The 20,185-nt window shown below is 33.5% G+C and overlaps 1 protein-coding gene across 6 annotated transcripts in view; it reads right to left on the minus strand.

Annotated features, from left to right (window-relative positions):
* LOC105222575 (uncharacterized) overlaps positions 1–16,392 on the minus strand; it is a 149,219-nt gene extending 132,827 nt beyond the window's left edge. Inside the window, exons 1-3 of one of the 6 annotated variants that reach the window (XM_049454524.1) lie at positions 16,089–16,392; positions 13,203–13,565; positions 11,732–12,782 (exon numbers count right to left, since the gene is read on the minus strand). The gene's annotated coding sequence lies outside the window, so the exon portion shown is untranslated. Of the gene's footprint in view, positions 1–11,731; positions 13,566–16,088 lie in introns of all 6 variants that reach the window. The other 5 variants (XM_049454527.1, XM_049454526.1, XM_049454523.1 and 2 more) reach the window with 5 other exon arrangements.
* Positions 16,393–20,185: the final 3,793 nt, after the last annotated feature.

A 20,185-nucleotide genomic window follows, 5' to 3' on the forward strand; every position in this document is an offset into this window, starting at 1 on the left:
TAATATCTAAATACCAATATAGCTAAAACTTGCTTGTATTTTAGTACTAGAAGTGAATTAATCACCCCGTATAATTATTAGAATATTTTTAGGAACCGTGTTAGGTTCCATCTACGTGGACAGGGATCACATCATCTCAGTCGCGCCCAGCAAGCTCCTGGAATTGTTAAAAGTGCTGGACCTTTGTGATCATATGTTATAAAGGAGAGAACACAATAGGCAATAGGTTGCAGAGCAAAGCCTCAATTATTTTCTATCTATGAACCGTGTTATTTAGATCTACAAATAGAATATAGATGAATCTTGTGGACCTGCATTAATATAACTATCATCAGTCAGTCAGTCAATATACTTTGTAACGGGTGATTTTTTTGAGGTTAGGATTTTCATGCATTAGTATTTGACAGATCACGTGGGATTTCAGACATGGTGTCAAAGAGAAAGATGCTCAGTATGCTTTGACATTTCATCATGAATAGACTTACTAACGAGCAACGCTTGCAAATCATTGAATTTTATTACCAAAATCAGTGTTCGGTTCGAAATGTGTTTCGCGCTTTACGTCCGATGAGCGATGAGGCTCATTTCTGGTTGAATGGCTACGTAAATAAGCAAAATTGCCGCATTTGGGGTGAAGAGCAACCAGAAGCCGTTCAAGAACTGCCCATGCATCCCGAAAAATGCACTGTTTGGTGTGGTTTGTACGCTGGTGGAATCATTGGACCGTATTTTTTCAAAGATGCTGTTGGACGCAACGTTACGGTGAATGGCGATCGCTATCGTTCGATGCTAACAAACTTTTTGTTGCCAAAAATGGAAGAACTGAACTTGGTTGACATGTGGTTTCAACAAGATGGCGCTACATGCCACACAGCTCGCGATTCTATGGCCATTTTGAGGGAAAACTTCGGACAACAATTCATCTCAAGAAATGGACCCGTAAGTTGGCCACCAAGATCATGCGATTTAACGCCTTTAGACTATTTTTTGTGGGGCTACGTCAAGTCTAAAGTCTACAGAAATAAGCCAGCAACTATTCCAGCTTTGGAAGACAACATTTCCGAAGAAATTCGGGCTATTCCGGCCGAAATGCTCGAAAAAGTTGCCCAAAATTGGACTTTCCGAATGGACCACCTAAGACGCAGCCGCGGTCAACATTTAAATGAAATTATCTTCAAAAAGTAAATGTCATGAACCAATCTAACGTTTCAAATAAAGAACCGATGAGATTTTGCAAATTTTATGCGTTTTTTTTTTTTAAAAAGTTATCAAGCTCTTAAAAAATCACCCTTTATTTTTTACTTTTATACTCTTTCTTTTTAAATTGTTTAAATGGTTCCAGCTTTTTAAACGCTATTGTGGTGCAGTGATAGTAGACGTTCTTCGATTCGCAATTTTTTTACTCGCTAACGCTGCCCTGTTAACAAAATGTTAGCATGCTACAGCACACCAAAGTTTGAGAGTTCATTTCGATACAGGATGTTTGTGAATACTCCATTAAAGTGGTACAAAATGTATACAATGTTTGTCCCAAAAATAACTTTATATTTAAATCATAAGAAATAAAGCGTTATCTATTGAATTTGCAGCATTAGATACACCCTCTCCTCTTTCAAGTTGGTGAATAAAATTCCGGGTAATAACTGGTATCACTGCAAAATTTTTCTATAATAATGTTGGCTGAGCGATTAAGGGGTTACATGGGTTTACGGATTTCAAAAAAATCAATTTTTTATTGTCTTATTAAATTCAACAATACCTCTAGAACATTGTTCTAGATTCTAAAAGACTTGGACGAAGGTTTTTTTTTCGAATACAAATTTAAAAAAATGTCGCGAAATTTTTACTGAAAGTTCTAAATTAAGGTCTTAACTAAAACACGTATTTTTTCATTTTTGATTATCCTGTAGGAGATATCCTACCAACGCGGGTTCATTTTTTCCAAGCGGACACTTGAAATGGCGTCGTATTGGCCGCGTTTAAAATAATAAATAATTTTTTTCCAAAAATTTAAAAATTTCTTTATTAATAGTGTATGTTTGTAACAATAAAAAATTCTAATAAAATATTTCATTTTTTATATAAAAAAAATTGTTTAAAAAAGGCTGTTTTTTACCCGAGGAAACCCACGTAAGCCCTTAAGTAAGAGTAAAAACACTATATAGAGAATTTTAACTAAAGGTTTGAATAAAATAAGGATCTGTGCGCGTTTTATTCCACATGCTTTATATTAAGAACAAAAAGCGAACGAGATTTTGGTGAAAAAAACGGATTTCTCTCATCAACTACCCTCCGTATTAGAATGATCTATCGAAATGTGACTATTTTCTATTTCCAAAACTGAATACCAACATGAAAAGGGCATTTTATGATGATATCCCAGACATTCAAGCAGCTGTAACTGAGGTGCTGAAGAACATACTCGTACATACCTATAAATAAAAATAAATGTACATATGTTCTGGTTGATCGTTTTAAAAATTGTATTGAGTCTAATGCAAAAGTTCGGTTATTTTCAGGACTTAGGTAAGAAGGTCGTTTGAGGGACTGAAATAATGTGTTCGATTCGCTATTCTCTAACACTTAACGAATCGAAAACAGCTATTATACGAAAGTATGTTATCTCTACAAAGTTAAAGCGCAATAACTTGCCTTTGGAACTATGTATGGCCAAGAAAAATATGTAAAGCGCTTGAAATTCAATAAAATTCAATAAATAGTTTTATTAGAAAACTTTAGTTATGATCATGTGCTGATTTCATTAGCGCAATAATTGCGCATTTCATTGCAATTAAACGCCTAATAGGAAATGAGAACTAAAATCATTTGAAGTACACTCTCAGTCGTGCAAGGTGGCCACCCACAACAAATTGACTAAATGAAACAAATCACATATATTTTGTAATACAAATCAACACAATTCATTTAGCAATACGAAAGTCATAAATTAGCTTTCCACAAAGGCAAGTTGCATTTAGTAAACTTAATTACTCATTTCGGAAAGAAATATTTTACTGCGCCTTTGTAAATAAAATTACATTATAAACATTTAAGAAACGCAGAAAAGCAATATGCAACAGATTATATGTATGTATATATATACAAAAAAAAATAGTTTTGTATACGCCAGCAGACCTTGACATTGACAGGTGTCTCGGCAGGCGCCAAAATATTTATCAGAATCATCCCATTTTTGGTTAAGCGCTCATGTATGTATGTCAGTTAGCGTGCGTGGGTGTGTTGATTAATATGCAAAGTGGTCTCTGAACAGTTGACGCCCGCGTGTTCTACACACTTGTATTTGTATTCAAGAATTTGAAGCAATAAGCAACACACCTATTAACTTTGACATTGAAAATAAGTCATTTATAATTTACCACTTAAGGTCATTGAAGCTTATTAACTGCAGCTAGTTTAGGTCTTTAAATAAGCCTACATGCTACGCAGCCCAGGTGAAGCCTAAAAAGTAACTAATACTTTGAAAAATATTCTACTGGTATTAAAAATTAATATAACCTGTCTCTTTGTGGTCAAAATTCTAACCGTCAATCAACGGTTGATTGAACTTGAAGTCATTTCAGGCAACACTTCCACCAACACTCCTGCGACTGAAGCAAAATTATAGTTCTCCGGTTGCCTAAGGCATAAGTAATAACAGCAGAAGTGCCAGTAGCCGCCAAAGTAACACCATTCACGTGCAACTACAACAACAAAAAGCAGCTTTTTATTAACAATAATAACAACAATGGCCGTAACACGGTGTTGGCAGCAGCCAAAAAATAATTTGTTTATTGATTTTGAGCGCATAATCGTGTACGGTAATTGTTGCAACAATATGTATGTATGCATATGCAAGAGCAACTACCGTGCCACACCAGGCGGTGGTAATAACAAAAGCTTTTGATTTTTGCCAAATTCACTCGTGTAAATAATAACTCAAATTGCTTGTGGCAATAAAAGCGTGCAACGGTTTCTGAAAATTACCGCTGCTACCAGCCAACACTTGGCTTGCCAAGGATTTTTTGTTCGAAAACTGAAATTTGGTTGGGTTATTTTGACTATGCATGTTATTTCGAATAATATTTAATTTATTTCGATAATTCTTTGTTTGGATTTTGCCTTTTCTCAGGCGCACAAATCAATTTACCATTCTTTGATTAATGATTATAATTAAATTTAAACTTTAGCTTTTCGTTGCTGGCAGCAGCAGCACAAGTGGCGTTGTGTCGGTAACTATGTACGCAGGTACACACCTAGAATTTGACGCTCGGCATAACTGCGCTATAATTAACGACTGCCAGCAGAAAAACACAGTTGCCAATTAAATAGAAACACTGCTTGCACATAATTAATAAATCACATAAAAATGCAATAAAATAAAATTTCAAAATGTGTGTGTCAAAAAATATAAAAAAAGATATGAATATATATATAAGTAAATGTGTAAAAAAAACATATACTAGAGTTATAGATTTTTAACTACTCGCAGTGCAAACTCAGAAACTACCGGAAATTAGTTGAAATTTTATACTATTTTTAAAGTTTACTGCCTATCTGGCCATATTGTAAGATATGTATGAGAGTTAGTCGTATTCATGAACCGATTAAGATAAAAATTAAAATGTGTGTTTTTTCATGGAGACAAATATTTATATTTGCGGCAGGTGGCGCTGTTCTCATAAAAAATCCTCTTCCGCCAATATTGAATAGAAATAAATTTACCCTAGGTGGCGCTAATGTCGAATTATTCCTACAAGTTCATTTTAAAGGTTTTTGTAAAGGAACCCTTATGTTATGAAACATTGTTTGTTTAAGGGTTTTTCTAAAGGTTTTTTTCAGGATTTTTTTTGTTTCTCTTAAGAGGTCAGTAGGGTAATCTTTTTTCAAATTTTTTATATGTTTTTTTGCAGTTTCTGTTTCCTTATACCCTTAGAATTAATGTAGAAACTCACTTTATCATTGGAAGATTTCGAAAAAAGCCCAAAAATAATAATACCGCTCAACGTTCGGAGCACTCGAAGTGCACGCCGCTATTCTCAAAACACTTTTTTATACTGGCGGACATGATTCCGGTCGAACTACTCAACCGAATCGCTTAATTTTTTTTAAATGTTCACAAAACGCCTGGGTAGCGTCCCTATATTTTTTATAATTTATTGACAATGTTATGACAAAATGTATGTAAAAAAGTATGGGGAAAAATTAAAATAAAACGTTAATTACTTTTTACACTCTCGCAACAAAGTTGCTAAGGAGAGTAGAGTATTATAGTTTTGTTCACATAACGGTTGTTTGTAAGTCCTAAAACTAAAGGAGTCAGATATAGGGTTATATATACCAAAGTGATCAGGGTGACGAGTAGAGTTGAAATCCGGATGTCTGTCTGTCCGTCCGTCCGTCCGTGCAAGCTGTAACTTGAGTAAAAATTGAGATATCATGATGAAACTTGGTACACGTATTTCTTGGCTCCATAAGAAGGTTAAGTTCGAAGATGGGCAAAATCGGCCCACTGCCACGCCCACAAAATGGCGGAAACCGAAAACCTATAAAGTGTCATAACTAAGCCATAAATAAAGATATTAAAGTGAAATTTGGCACAAAGGATCGCATTAGGGAGGGGCATATTTGGACGTAATTTTTTTTTGGAAAAGTGGGCGTGGCCCCGCCCCCCTACTAAGTTTTTTGTACATATCTCGGAAACTACTATAGCTATGTCAACCAAACTCTATAGAGTCGTTTCCTTCAGACATTTCCATATACAGTTCAAAAATGGAAGAAATCGGATAATAACCACGCCCACCTCCCATACAAAGGTTATGTTGAAAATCACTAAAAGTGCGTTAACCGACTAACAAAAAACGTCAGAAACACTAAATTTTACGGAAGAAATGGCAGAAGGAAGCTGCACCCAGGCTTTTTTTTAAATTGAAAATGGGCGTGGCGTCGCCCACTTATGGACCAAAAACCATATCTCAGGAACTACTCGACCGATTTCAATGAAATTCGGTATATAATATTTTCTTAACACCCTGATGACATGTACGAAATATGGGTGAAATCGGTTCACAACCACGCCTTCTTCCAATATAACGCTATTTTGAATTCCATCTGATGCCTTCTCTGTATAATATATACATTAGAAACCAATGATGATAGCGGAATAAAACTTTACACAAATACGGTATTTGAGCTGAGGTATCCCTTGTGGAAAAATTGTCGTGATCGGACTATAACTTTTCAAGGTCCCTGATATCGAACACGAAGAACTCAGTGCCTAACCTAACCTAACCTAATTTTTCACCGAAAATATCGGTAAATCTCTCAGAATTTAATTCTAATTAATTTTACAGCAAAATAAAAAATATGTAAATGACGGATAATGAAATCTCGATTATCACTTTATCATGCGAGAGTATAAAATGTTCGGTGACACCCGAACTTAGCCCTTCCTTACTTGTTTATTTTCTTTTTTTAATGATTCTAGTAGGGACGAGAACCATTCACGCTAAGAATAAATTGGCTTTTGTGTTTCAGATAATCCAAACATGAGAAATCGTGTCCGCAAGTGAAAAACGCATCTCATTCACCCAGCCATTTCTCCGACAGATGTCATCAAAAAATTCCGAAAAAATTGTTTTTATACACTCCACGATATACCTCATGATATGTGAAAGAAGTTTTATTACAGAATAAAATTTCTATGAAAAAAAAATATCAAAAAAGCGGGTCAGATTACCTTACTGACCCTTAAGGTATTTCCTATATTGTTAAAAAAAATGTAAGTTATCGAAATTAGAGACTTAAAAAATTTGAATTTCGATGAAAGCAAATTTGATGATACTTGACCCAACAAAATTAGATGAACAATGTACCACTAAATACTGGTACGTCATCGTACAGAGACATATAAAAATAAGCAGGAAAGCAAAGCGTTCGGATGATTTGTTTTATACCGGGTTTTCCAAAGGGGATGTTATGATTTCTAATTGTTGTTTCGGCCATTTTTAATATCATGATCTGTAAAATATTTTCACTGTATGCAGTTATGTTTAGAATTTTATCATGGAAAGATATACGCAAAAACAACGTTTACAGATTATTTCATTTTATTATCAAAATAAACGTTTCCGAATTGAAGGATTGGGCTTGCATCCGATTAGAATTGTTCCTACTCAAGAACAGAAGCCGTTAGACCAACGTAAACTTCGTGAATTAGCAGATTTTGTCTTGGAACAACTAGAAATGATGTTATATTCAGAACTTAATGGTAACTTTATATTAAAAAAAAAATAATAATTAATCTGAGTTTGCTTCACAATAGTGTGTTTTTTTTTATTTTTAAGAAATCATATCACACTCATGTCACTACTATAGTTTTAACTTGGCAACTGCAACCAATCTGAAGCAATTTGACTGAGTTAATAGAACTGAGCTTCTACATTCAAAAAGTATTTGGAATTTTTCTTTAAAATATTTGTAAGTTAAATATTTTGAAAAGTATGTTATCAAAATAGGCATAAACCAAGAAAAAACAAAACAAATATTTTTCCAGTTTTCATACTAGGTGTGCCTTTTAAATTTAATATGCTATATTACCAATAAACTTTGCTGAATTGAGTAGGCCAAAAACATAACGCCTCTAGCTACTAAAAATGTAGAATACCATAAAATTTCAGAATACCCTAAGCTAAGAAAAATGTTAATTTAGAGCTTCATGTTAACATTTTTATAGTTTAGTTAATGAAATATGGCCGCAGTTATTAAAAAAGCACTCAAAACAATAAATATTTCATAAACTAAGTGCACTGCAAATGGCAAAGATGTATACAGCTACGCTCATATTTATATTTGTATAAATATATTTACATATATACATATAATACATATATACTACATATGCGCAAAAGTACGAATGTGGATCTGTAGCAAATGAAATCGAAAGTTCGAACCTTGATGAGAATTATTAGCGAATTGATTCCCCCGAAAACTCTAGCAGCCACGAAAATATTAATTACCCATTGGCATAAGCGAATATGTAGTTTGTACATAATTAATGCAAAAATTTTGAACTTATGTTTATTTTTCATAAAAAAATTTTAGTGTTGAACAATTGTTGAAATACAATTGAAAAAGAATACAAATTTATATTTGCAACAAAGCCTATTAATCACTGCTTAATTTACAAAATCCAAACAAATCATGAATGTATTTGGAGCAGGGAACGCCCTAGACTCAATGCGCAGCGCAGCAGCAGCAAGTCAAATAAAGGTGACTCAGTGCGCGATTCGCTTGCAGATAATGCTTTTGGGATTTCGAATTTGATACCACGATTTGTGCTTCACTTATTTTAACAATTTGACTTATTGCCTTGATGGAAATGCCAAAAGTCGGCGAGTTGCAGCGCAAATAAAAGCAATTTTTTTTAATATTTTATTTTTTATTTACTTTTATTGTACAAATATATATACTTGTACATATGTATTTATACCATTTATGTTTTTATTCGGCTTTTTGACCTTGCGCTGCTATTGCGCACACCGCCGCCGCTTTGAGTGTAATTATAATTTTATGCAAATAATTATGATTTTTTCTTCGTAGTTAAAAATATAGCACGAGTTAAAAACCGTAGTTACATGAAAAAGTATGCGAAATTATGTGAAAGAAAACAAATTTATGCCCAAATAACAATATGCATATAAATATATTATGTGGATAATTAAGTTAACGAACTATGAACTTGTTCTCTGGGATATTTAATGTTGCATAAAATGTTTATGTGCGAGATTTTTAGAATTTTCACTTGACTACAAGCAAATAACAGTAAAAATTCAGTCTTGAAAGACATCCAATTATAAAGTATAATTCTCCGACAATATTACAACTACAATGAGACTAAATGGTTTTTCAAGATCTGTTAAAAACCAAAAATACCTCAGACTTCAGAGGGAAGCGGTATTGCTAAGAGCCCGCTCGAAACCCTCTTGTATAAAGCAAATTGACAGCGGAGCATTGACTAATGAAGCTACGAACCAATGTAGTTTATAGGACTATTTTGTGTGAATTCGAAAGTATTCGGTTTTTTCAAAACTTAAAAAAAAGTTTCAAAAACTTTCAAAAAAAAGTGTGAGGGCGAGGAAAAAATTGAACAACAAGTTTTCTAGAAATGTTGAGTTTCCATTGAAATCAGAGCTACGCATTCGTTGAAAATGTTGTAGAAGTGTTTTGGGGTTATGAAATCATTGAAAACTTGCCTAATGTAAGTTGTCCATCCATTTCAGTTAATGGCGTTAACAGTGAACAAGTTAACAGCGCTTAAAAATCAACCAGACGACGTGCATGCAAATGGGTATCAGTCGACGGTGTTTACAGCGAATTGGTACAAGATTTGAAGATGTTTCCGTACAAAGTCCAGACGGTGCATCAGCTGTTTTCCCGGGCGCCTAATCTCCCGTTTTGACGATTTGCACTGGTCAGCAAGGTCGCCTGATTTGAACGCTCTAGACTTCTTTTTATGGGGCTTTTTGAAGTCGCGGGTTTATGTCAACAAGCCTCAGACTATTGCAGCTCTTAAAGCGAATATCCGTCAAGAATGTGACGACCTATCGCCGGAAGTTTTGGCGAAAGTGATGGAAAATGCCATGAAAAGGGCTTAAACGACAATCAACTGTGGCGGCAGCCATTTACATATTCTCGACTTGATGTAAAAAAATTTAAAAGACCAAATAAAAATAATCCACAAGCAGAATCAAGGTTTTTCAATTTTTAAAAAAATTATAGCCAAAAAACATCGGAAGGTTATATTTGCGCCACCTTGTAGAATGCCGCAACATATTTTGGTAAATGTTTTTCATAAGAAGTGTGTTAATGGTAGACTCGTACCAAAAGACCTGAATATGACGCTATAACGAAGTCGAGTAGAGGTCGCTTGGCAACGTAGTTGAAGATATGAATGATACCAGTAACGAAATGTGAGATTATGAATATAACGTCGAAACCTTCCAAGATCTAGTAAATGGCGCACCAAAAATGAGCCGAAACTGAAAAAACAATAGCTGAAGGCCATCCCAGCCGAGGCTTTATAAAGAGAGTATGGAAAATTGAATCAGGTTTTGGCTCAAAAACCTATTTTGAAGGCATTAATAAAGTTTTGTGCTAAAATACGTGAAAATGTCAGTCCAGGTTAAATTTGATCAGATGACATTTTATAAAATAATAGAAAATATTTTTAAAATTAAATGCATAAAAGCAAATTTTCCAAAAAAATATATTTTTGACAGTCCGGGTCAAATTTGATCAGATGTATGTCACAAAATTATAGAAAATATTTTTAAAACTAAATGCATAAAAGCAATTATTCAATGTTAAAGCGGCGACCCGAGACACAATGTGGAATAAAACTTTCAACAGCAGCTTCACATACACATACATAAATCAGTACAGTGAAGCGTAGACTGATGTTAAATGAAAATTTCGTTAAAATTTTAATCTATAATATCAATAATGTATACATAAACGATCTACATTTCGTCCGTTCTTGCTATTTATAATAGTAAAAGGAATTTACGGAGATCAGAGAAAATTATCCAAAAATTGCGTTTGAAGAAGTGTGTTGTCGTTAGACAGCAATATAAATATTATATTTTAAAAATCGAAAAAATGTTTTGTTAAAATAAAAATATTATTTTTCTATTTTTACTTTCAAAAAGCATTCAAAGCTACTCTCGATAACAAGTAAGCATTAAAATGTGCTTTAAAGAATAATTTAACAATCTCACGATATCAAAAGTATGGAATAAGATGCAAAGATCATCAGAGTCAAATATAAACTTCGATTTCATGGAAAAAATTTACAATTTTTTTATAATAACAAAGGGAAAATTTTTAAGTAGCCACTGTCTAGTGGCGGCACACGCCCGCAGGGGATGGGGTTGACAGATCGAGAAGCCTGCAGGAAATGTCTAGAGCAAGGCACCAGATAAACAATGTAGCATATCTTGTGCACTTACACCGCATTGGCAAGACTACGGTATAAGCATTTGGGGTCCCCACCGCATGATACACTAGAGGAGGTATCGATAGTGAGTCTGTTAAAATTCGGTTCAAGCACAGACAAAATCCTAAAGGACGACTACTCCTCTTGGACTTAGTAACTGATTTGCAAAGGATATCGCAAAGGACCAAACCTGACCTATGTGTGGCTTAATGGCCTACCAGATTAACCTAAACTAATATATGGTTTTTCCTTTCAGTAGTTTAAGAAAATAATCAAGTCAACAAAACTTACTTATCCAGGAATATTTTTCTTTCTTTGTCTTTTCTTTCGCTTAAATTTAGCAAACGAAGGCGATATATTGGGAAGAGTTTTATCTTTAAAATAGTTTACTAATATTTATCAGTAAAGCTACACATTTGATAGATTAACAGCAACTGTTAATACTAAAGCTCTACAAACACAAAAGACTAATTTTAAATGCTTCGCCAATTTCAGTTCTACTCTCCGTCTTCCGCAAACAAATAAACTCAACATATTAATTACATTCCCCCATAGACGCAACTGACAAATTTCCGATGAAACTCATAAAAACAAATAAAAAAAAAAAAAAACATTTTAATATATTACAACAAAAAGTGAAGCAGCGATAGATAAATGTTTCTGTTTCTGCGTTTGCTTTGCGCAGCTCCATATTGCAAGTGGAGTAACGAAAGACTTAAGCAACAAACTTGAACTCACCTGCACTTTACTGCGCGACGCTGCTTATTGCACTAACGGTTGTTCTCTATATTTTGTTGCTATTTAATTTTGTTGCTGGTTTTTATGTTTTTGTTCGGCTGCCGAAAAACTCAAACGACTGCTGCCACAGCACCTGCATGCAGCACAGCAGCAAAAGTGCCGCAAAAAAGTCAAGAAAAAACAATAAAAAGGAAGGAAAAACAAGCAGTAGACACAAACGAAGCGATGATCATTGAGTGAAGAAGGCACGTGCGCGCGATCAACAGAGCGCTTTCGTAGTGGCCGCTGCGGCGACGGCAAGAGTGCGAACGATCAATGGGGGCACGTGAGTCAATGTTGTGTTTATCTTTTTCGGCGGCTTTTTTTGTTGTTATAATTTTGTTTTTTTTTTCTTTAATTTTTTATGTTTGTTTTGTTACCTTTTTGTGTGATTTTATTTGGTTTCTTTCACAATTTTCGCTTTCAATTGTTGTCACACAAGAAAAAAGTAAAAAACTTTAATAATTATTTTATATCTTTCGGCAATTTGTTTTTAATTTTCGCAAGTTTTGCACTTGTAAATTATAATTTTTATGTATTCTTTTTTATTTTTTTTTTGTTGCTATTTTAGAAAATTTACATATTTTGTTCTTTTACGTTTTTCATATATTTTTTCGTTTTGAAAATTTTATTTTATTTAGTTATAATTTTTTTGTTTTTGTTTTTTTTCCAAAAATTTTTTTTTTACGTTTCTTTGTTTCTTTCTTCCTTGCTGCGACACTTTTGGTTTAGCAAATGCCTCACTCTGGTGTGACAAAGTGTTAATCGCAACTTAGCTTAGTTTTTTCTAGCTTTTACTATTGTTTTTGTCGTTGGTTTTCCAAAAATGTTTGCTTCTTGTTCACCGCTGATTTGTACACCATTTTTTCTTCACTCAAATGGAAATTTTTCAATTTGCAATGCAAAATTTTTTTTGTAAAATTATTTGTTGTTGTTATTTTTGTTGTAGTTTTTTGGTTTTTCTTTACCTTAATAATGATTATGCGAAAAGCACAGCTGATGTGGAGAATCACTGTGCGAGTTAGAAATTATAAAAAGAAAAAAATCTAAATGATTATATGGAAGAGTCAAGAGAGAGCGTAAAATACTTAAGAAAGATGCACCAAAAAATAGTAGAGGTTACGGCGAAACAGCAGATATTATTATTTTCTTCAAATCTCACTTATTTAACTGAACTAATTTCTATTTGATGCTGCTTTCATTTTATAAAAACTGTTATATGTTTTTCGTTTAGCATTTCTGACGGTTTATTTGCACATTTTAGTCAAACTAAAAACAGAATTGCTTTATAGTGTTAAAATGTTTTTTATAAAATAATAGTTTTAAATAATTTTTCAATTTTTTTCATATCTTTTTTATTTTGCACAGTCACCTTAGCCGCGTTAAATGTTCACGTCTTCTGCTTTTAATATTTTCGCCGCTTTTAATTCACCTCGTCTTGTTCGTTTCAACACACTGCGATAATCTGCAACACCGTTAAATTGTACATCAAGGCGCATGCGCCAATTTTACCGTGGCTTAAGTTTTTTTTTGTTTTTTTTTTTTTTTTTGTTTTCTGATTGTGCCTATGATGACAGCAATATTTTTTGGTTTGAAATCGGCCGTTTTCTGTTTTTAGTTTTTACAATTTTTTGGTTTCAACTTTGTTGCAAAGGCCTATTTTTCATTTAGTTTTTGTTTCATATTTTTTGTAATTAATTGGCTTTAACTCTTCAAAGTTTTACTTTCTACAGATTTTGCTTTAAATTTGAAATATTATTAAATTTCTTTACTGATTTTTTTGCAAATTTCAGGCCTAAATTAAAGAGGCATTTAATATACTTACATAACAGCAACAACAAAGTTTAATAATATTGAAAATTGCTTAAATATTGGGTAGTCGAAAAAGTCATTTCGTATTTTGCCAATAGATGTCGTTGATATTGAATATCTCCAGTTTAACCAAACACATTGTGTGATACCATATACTCAGTATTGGAAAGCTGAGACTTTAAGCTTTATTTAACCAAAAATTAAATTCGAATAAGTTTAAAAAAAGTTACAGCTCTTGAAAAATGAGTGAAATTAATGAAGAAATTCGCTATATTTTGAAATTTTTGGTATAAAAAAGGGTAGAATACCACGCAAGCCACCAATGAATTGTGAAGTTTACAAAGACGAAGCTGTGTCAGTTCGTATAACACAACAATGTTTCGCTCGCGTTCGTTTTGGAAATTTTGGTGTAAAGGATGCACCGCGCTCTGGCCAACCTATGGTTGAAAAAGTTGATGAAATTTTGGAACAGATTGACCGTACATAAAGCAGCCATGACATCGCTAAGGAACTTAACATCATCAAATGGTTTTGAAAGAAAAAAGGTTTGGGTACTACATGAATTGTCTGTGAAAATGGACCGAATAAACAACTGTGAAACTTTGCTGAAATGAAATGAAATCGAACCATTTCTGAAGCTACCATTCGAAGAGTAGATCAAATACGACAATAATGTGTGAAAAAGATCATGGTCCAAACGTGGTGAGACTCAACAAATGGTCGCACAGCCAGGACTGACGCCTCGAAAGGTTATGCCGAGTGTTTGGTGTGATTAGAAACGAATCATACACTATGTGCTGCTCCAGCTTGGTCGAACGATTGATTCTACATTTTACTGTCAACAACTGATGAGACTGAAGCAAGTAATCGAAAAACAACGACCAGAACTAAGCAACAGAAAGGGCTTCGTCTTCCATCAGAACAACGCTGACAACACACATCGTTGATGGCTCGGCAAAAACTGGTAGAGCTTGGCTTGGAAGTTTTGATGCATCCAACCCTGATCTTGCACCATCGGACTACCATTTGTTTCGGTCAATGCAAAACTACCTTAATGGAGTAAAGTTGCCTGTGAGAATTACCTGTCGCAGTTTTTCGCCGAGAAAACAGAAAAGTTTTTCACTGATGAAATAATGTCTCTTGCGAAAAAATGGTAAAAAGTGGTCGACCAAAATGGTACATGGTTGGTTCATTAAAGTTCAATGTAAATATAAAACAAATAAGTAGAAGTTTGATTAGAAATACGAAAAGACTTTTTCGACTGCCCACTATATTTTGAACGAATAAAGCTTGAAAGAGAACCGCTTAAACGATTTTTAAAATATTAAGGTAAAGTTTGAAGTTTTTCGGAAAAATATTGTGATTTTTAAACATTTAACTCACAGTCACTAACATTATTATTGACACAGCCAACACCTGTTGCGATAGGTTTTCTCAGAAATTTCGCACTTTATATGTATTACGGAAATACAGAAATGAAATGAATAATTATTTCTTTGAATACAATTCTGAGAAGGAAAAAAGTTACTTGAATGAAAATTTCAATAGTATAAATGCGCAAGACTTTTCAAAATTTTAAAATTCAGTTATTTCTATGATTATTCCAAAATAAAAATTTTCATAAATTTTATAAATTTATTTATAAAAAAATTATGAAAAACTCATTTTGAGCTTATAACTGTTATTGATTTATAAAAATTTAATTTTATTTATCTACTTTTAAACAAATACCAAACTAGTCTGCGCACTTTATAATATACCGGTAATAATAAGAACAAAAGACTTAAGCCACGAACTTGCTGCTGGCAAAATATAAACAGTCATTCTAGCAAGAAAACATTAAGTAAATACAAAAATATGTATACAGCGTTGAAACTTTTTACTTTCATTTTCTGCCATGACCAGTTTTGCTTTCCACAAATGCAGAACGCGAAATGTGTTTACTTAAAATGCCAATTAGCATGACAAGCTTTCTTAGTATTTCGAATTTGTAAGCGAAACACCGGGAGATGATGTTGTAAAATAGAAACAAAAACAAAAGAAAAAAAACAGAAAACAAAAGAAAAAAGTAACAAAAATAAATAAGACACAATAAATTAAAAAAAAAACAAAAGTCATTGGTTGAGAAAGTCGTATACTTTCAGCGCTAAAAGGTCTAATTGCAAAATAAATATTTGTGTTGTTGCTGTTAGAAATTGCTGCAATTCGCTGTTTTCATTTGCTGGAGGTATGAGTCAATGTTTTTTTATTTTGTTTTCTGGCACAAAAACATGAGAAAAGTCTCTAATAACTTAAAAGTTGATGCTCATTGAAGAATGCTTCACACAGTTGAGTCCGAATAGCTTTAAAATAGTCTACATATGTAATGTTTAAATAAAAATTTAAAAACACTCATCTATTTGAAATTAATAATTTTCAATATTTATTATCTTCCACAGCGTTATTGAATTTTTTACGATTATTGCCACACTTAAATATTTTAATTAATTTTTTAATTTTATTTTACCACAATTTCACACTTCTAACACACTAAATAACACCGTCGCCTTCGTATCGCCAGCAAAATCAGCCGTTTAAACAAGTTTTTTTTTATTCAATTCAATCAAGTAAAGTTCGAAAAATATTTAGACTACATTTATAAAGTCTTAAAAGAATTATAGCGTGCCGTGCTTAATCGTAGCAGTTTGTTTTTTATTGTTTTTGTTAGAAAAACTAAGTCAGCATTCGAACTATTTGACTTAGACACTGGCAAGCGTAGAACATTGCGCTAGTGCTGACAGACAATTGTTTACTGGCGCTGATAAGTCACAGCGAGGGCGATATTAACTTGAAAATGCCAAATTTGCGCAGCCACAACGCTGTTAGTCTACTGAAAATGAGAGCGAGAGAGCGTGAGCATACCAAAAGTGGCGCTATCTGCCAAATGAACATGGAGAGCACACAGACTGAGGCGTCGCTTACAAGCTGAGCTTCACTAGTTCACCGAGTGAGCTTGGAGTGCAACACGTTAACAGGTGATCAATAAGTGCTCTCAGGTTCTTTAAGCACTATGCACAATTTATTTGAGCAAAACCAGTTGGCAATAGCTAAAACAATAACGACAACTTTTAAGTGCAATGTAGCAATGTTAATTCTGCAAAAATGTGTAACACTAACCAAAATGTGTAACAGCAGCAACAACAACAAAATAAAAAGCAATAGAAATAGCAACAAAGTAAGTTAGAGCAAAAAGTTACAACAATTGAACACTGGCTGATAGGTGATCGGTAATGGTTGCAATTGCGACAATTGTGAGCGCATGAACTGTCACGAGGCAGTGAAGTACAGTATGATGGCCTGACGTAAAATAAGAATATTTATGGAAACTTTACCTTCGTCCAAGTCTTTGAGAATTGTATGTCAAAGACATGTGTAAAATTTCATGTTTCGAGAAACGCACATAGCCTATCTAGCCTCGAGCGCATAAATTCTCAAGACTGTATCTCCGAAACTATTACTCGGATCAACTTGAAAATTTTGGACAATATTCTAGAGGGTTTGTAGCATTTAATAAGGCAATAAAAATAAATAGATATTTTTAAACCCAACAACCCATGTAACCCCATAAGAAAAAACCTCAGATTTTAATCTTCACGGTGCTAAAAAAATGTCACCCCGAATTGGTTGGATCAGCCGACAATCCTCTATTGCTATTACGTTTGACATTTCTACGACACTTGGATCCCGGAACCGGATCTAACGTTGAATTATATACGGGTAAATACTTTTGGGAGAACGTTTTGTTTTGGCTACACTAACACAATTTGTGATCTGATAACACTGGAACTGGAGATACACCTTCAGTTTCTCCTAACGGTATTAACATAGAAAAGGGATTGACTTGCAAGTAAAAACCCCGTTTTTTGTGTTTTTTAAGACGAATTTTATTTAATAAAAAATTTATAAAAATATACATGCACAGAATTCAATGTTCTTTCATAATTATAGATTCATGAAAATCTTTAGATTTCCTTGAACTCGTATCCGATCTCAAGGAAGATATGCGAAAAAGGTGTCTGAAAAAAAAAACACTTTTCGGCTTAAAATAATTTCAAATTCAAAAACAAAAATATTTGTTATTACTATGGATAAATAACGGTAATGATCAAAGAGTCCAAATTTTAATTTTCGACAAAATGGTGGCTCCCAAAAAAAGGAGTTTTTTGTAAAAAAAAATTAATTACATTTCAAATTGGTGAAAGTGTGTGTGTGAGTTCCACGACATCAAAAAAATGTTTTTCTCTTTATATTGTCCTAAGTTCCCAGGTTGATTCGAGTAATATTTTGCAGATACAACGATCGAAACGCTTATATCACCGAAACTATTTACAGGATCAAAGTCAAATTGTCAGAGAATATTCTCAAATATTTGAAAAATATTCGATATACACATGTATCTAAATAAATATCCATATAAAAAATACTATTTTGAAATACGCCAGTGGGTACGAGTATAACCCATTAAAAAAAAACTAACTTAAACTATTCCAACCAAAATAATTCTAACTACCCTCCAAAAGTAATCTAAACAAATCTAGCCTAAACTAACCCAACTTAATCTAACCAACCAAAGGTAAGCACACCACAATGAACTCCACAAAACCTGACCTGACCTAACCCAATCCAATCTAAACAAAACAAAGCAACCTAATTATAACCAATCTAACCGAAAGCGAAACAAAACAACCTAACCTTATCTATCCAAGACAAATACCTTTAATACCAAGATACTTTCCAAAGCAGTATTTTTCAAATATAAAATGGTCTAAAACTATTCTCCATAATATGAACCACTGTGCACTGTGGAAAACCATGAAGCCATAAAGTCACAAAAAGCCGAAACAAAAATAATAAAACCAATAAAAAAAGAGAGCGGCTAACAAGCGCACATAGTTAGTGACGTAATACACAACCGTCAACAAGTAACGCTGTCGCGGCTTCGATTGCAATAAACTGCTTCAGCAGCTAGTCAGCCATGAACATTATACTCAGCGCAATCGCAGAGAGACTTTACGATCAGTAGTGCAGTGAGGCGCGCCGGAAGCACGCAAACGACGTCACTGTTTTGACAACAATGTAGAGCAATTGAGCGCACACAACAAAGTCGCTGAGAAATGAGAAATCTAACGGAAAATAATGAGAGCGAAGTCAAAAAGCACTTAGAGAGCAATGAAATGCTCAGAGCGTGGCTCCACCACTACAAATGCGCCAACGGCAAACTTATTTGCCATAACTGACAGTTTTGAAAGCGCTGTAGGGCTTATTTTACACGCAGCTGATGCGTCAGTTAAATTCATTCACAAATTTTACGGTTTACCGCTTTGATGCTCTTCCTTGCCATGCGATGCTTATCAATGAAGTGTGAGTTGATTTGTTAGCCGAAAGCATAAATGTTTACATTAATTTACAAACGAATGAACATGTTCTCACTAGAGGTTGGCACACAGACGAGAACATATGTACATGATATGCTTATACATATGTGCATATATACATACATAATACATATTTATATAGGTTAGACAAAATGACATTCTAAGGTTCTAAGCTTTTGAGCGTGGAGGTCACTTCCGGTCCGACAAATATTTCATTTTCTCACTAAAATTTTTTCTATTTTTAATTTTTACGCAGAAGCAAGCGCATAGCGGATAAGATTTGTTAAGGTCAAGAGGCGTTAATTTTGGATTATTTGATTAGCCCCAAGTTTTTTCTTATTTAAGTATTGTTCTGTTGTTTATATGATTAATTTCAATTTAATTAATATATTAGTGCTGGAAAAGGTTAATTGCCACTGCATAGCCTCTTTATTATATTTTTCTCGCTTTGTTATGTGGCTAGTGTAGAAACATTTTCTGCGCCACATTACTGTAAAGGAGAGTCGGGGTTAAAAAGGGTTAATTAATAATGATAAAACGATCGGCGTTGGACTGCGAATATTTCGTGACAGGTGCATTGCGAAATATAATATAAATTTTTACAGAGCGTAAAAAGCTATTATTGTGTGTGGATGTATTAATGTTGTATACTATAGTATATTAAACGTGCATAATTTTAAAAATGAGATATATTAAACCAAAAAGAATACAATTTTTGTGCAAAACAAAGAAAAACCTTTGTATATTACTTTGGCATAATTTATTATTGGTGTTATTGTACTGGTCTACGCAAATAGTTGATACGATTTCTTTACATTTTGAAAGTACCTGGTTTAATTGAAATCTGTTAACGTTCCGGTAACGCAGACCAAATAGAAATGTAACATTTTTGAGAATATTTGTCCGGCCGAGCTATTCAAGAATTCGTTTTCAAGATATAATCAAATTAAAGCATGTCCGAAGTTGGGGCTCTGCCCAATCACAATCAGCGCCAGTTACCGTTAAAATTGCATATAAGGTCTCATCAAGCGTGGTATGTACAGGGTAGGCCATTTAAAGTTGAACCCATCTGGCAACGCTGTAACTTTTAACAGCGCTGACAAATCGGGCTAATGTCATACCGCGTTAGAAGCGTCATTCGAAGACAATTTATACATGGAACAGTACACTCCAAAAGAACGCGCTGAAA

The sequence above is a fragment of the Bactrocera dorsalis genome, chromosome 4 (genome assembly GCF_023373825.1).
Source record: "Bactrocera dorsalis isolate Fly_Bdor chromosome 4, ASM2337382v1, whole genome shotgun sequence".
Taxonomy (NCBI): Eukaryota; Metazoa; Arthropoda; class Insecta; order Diptera; family Tephritidae; genus Bactrocera; species Bactrocera dorsalis.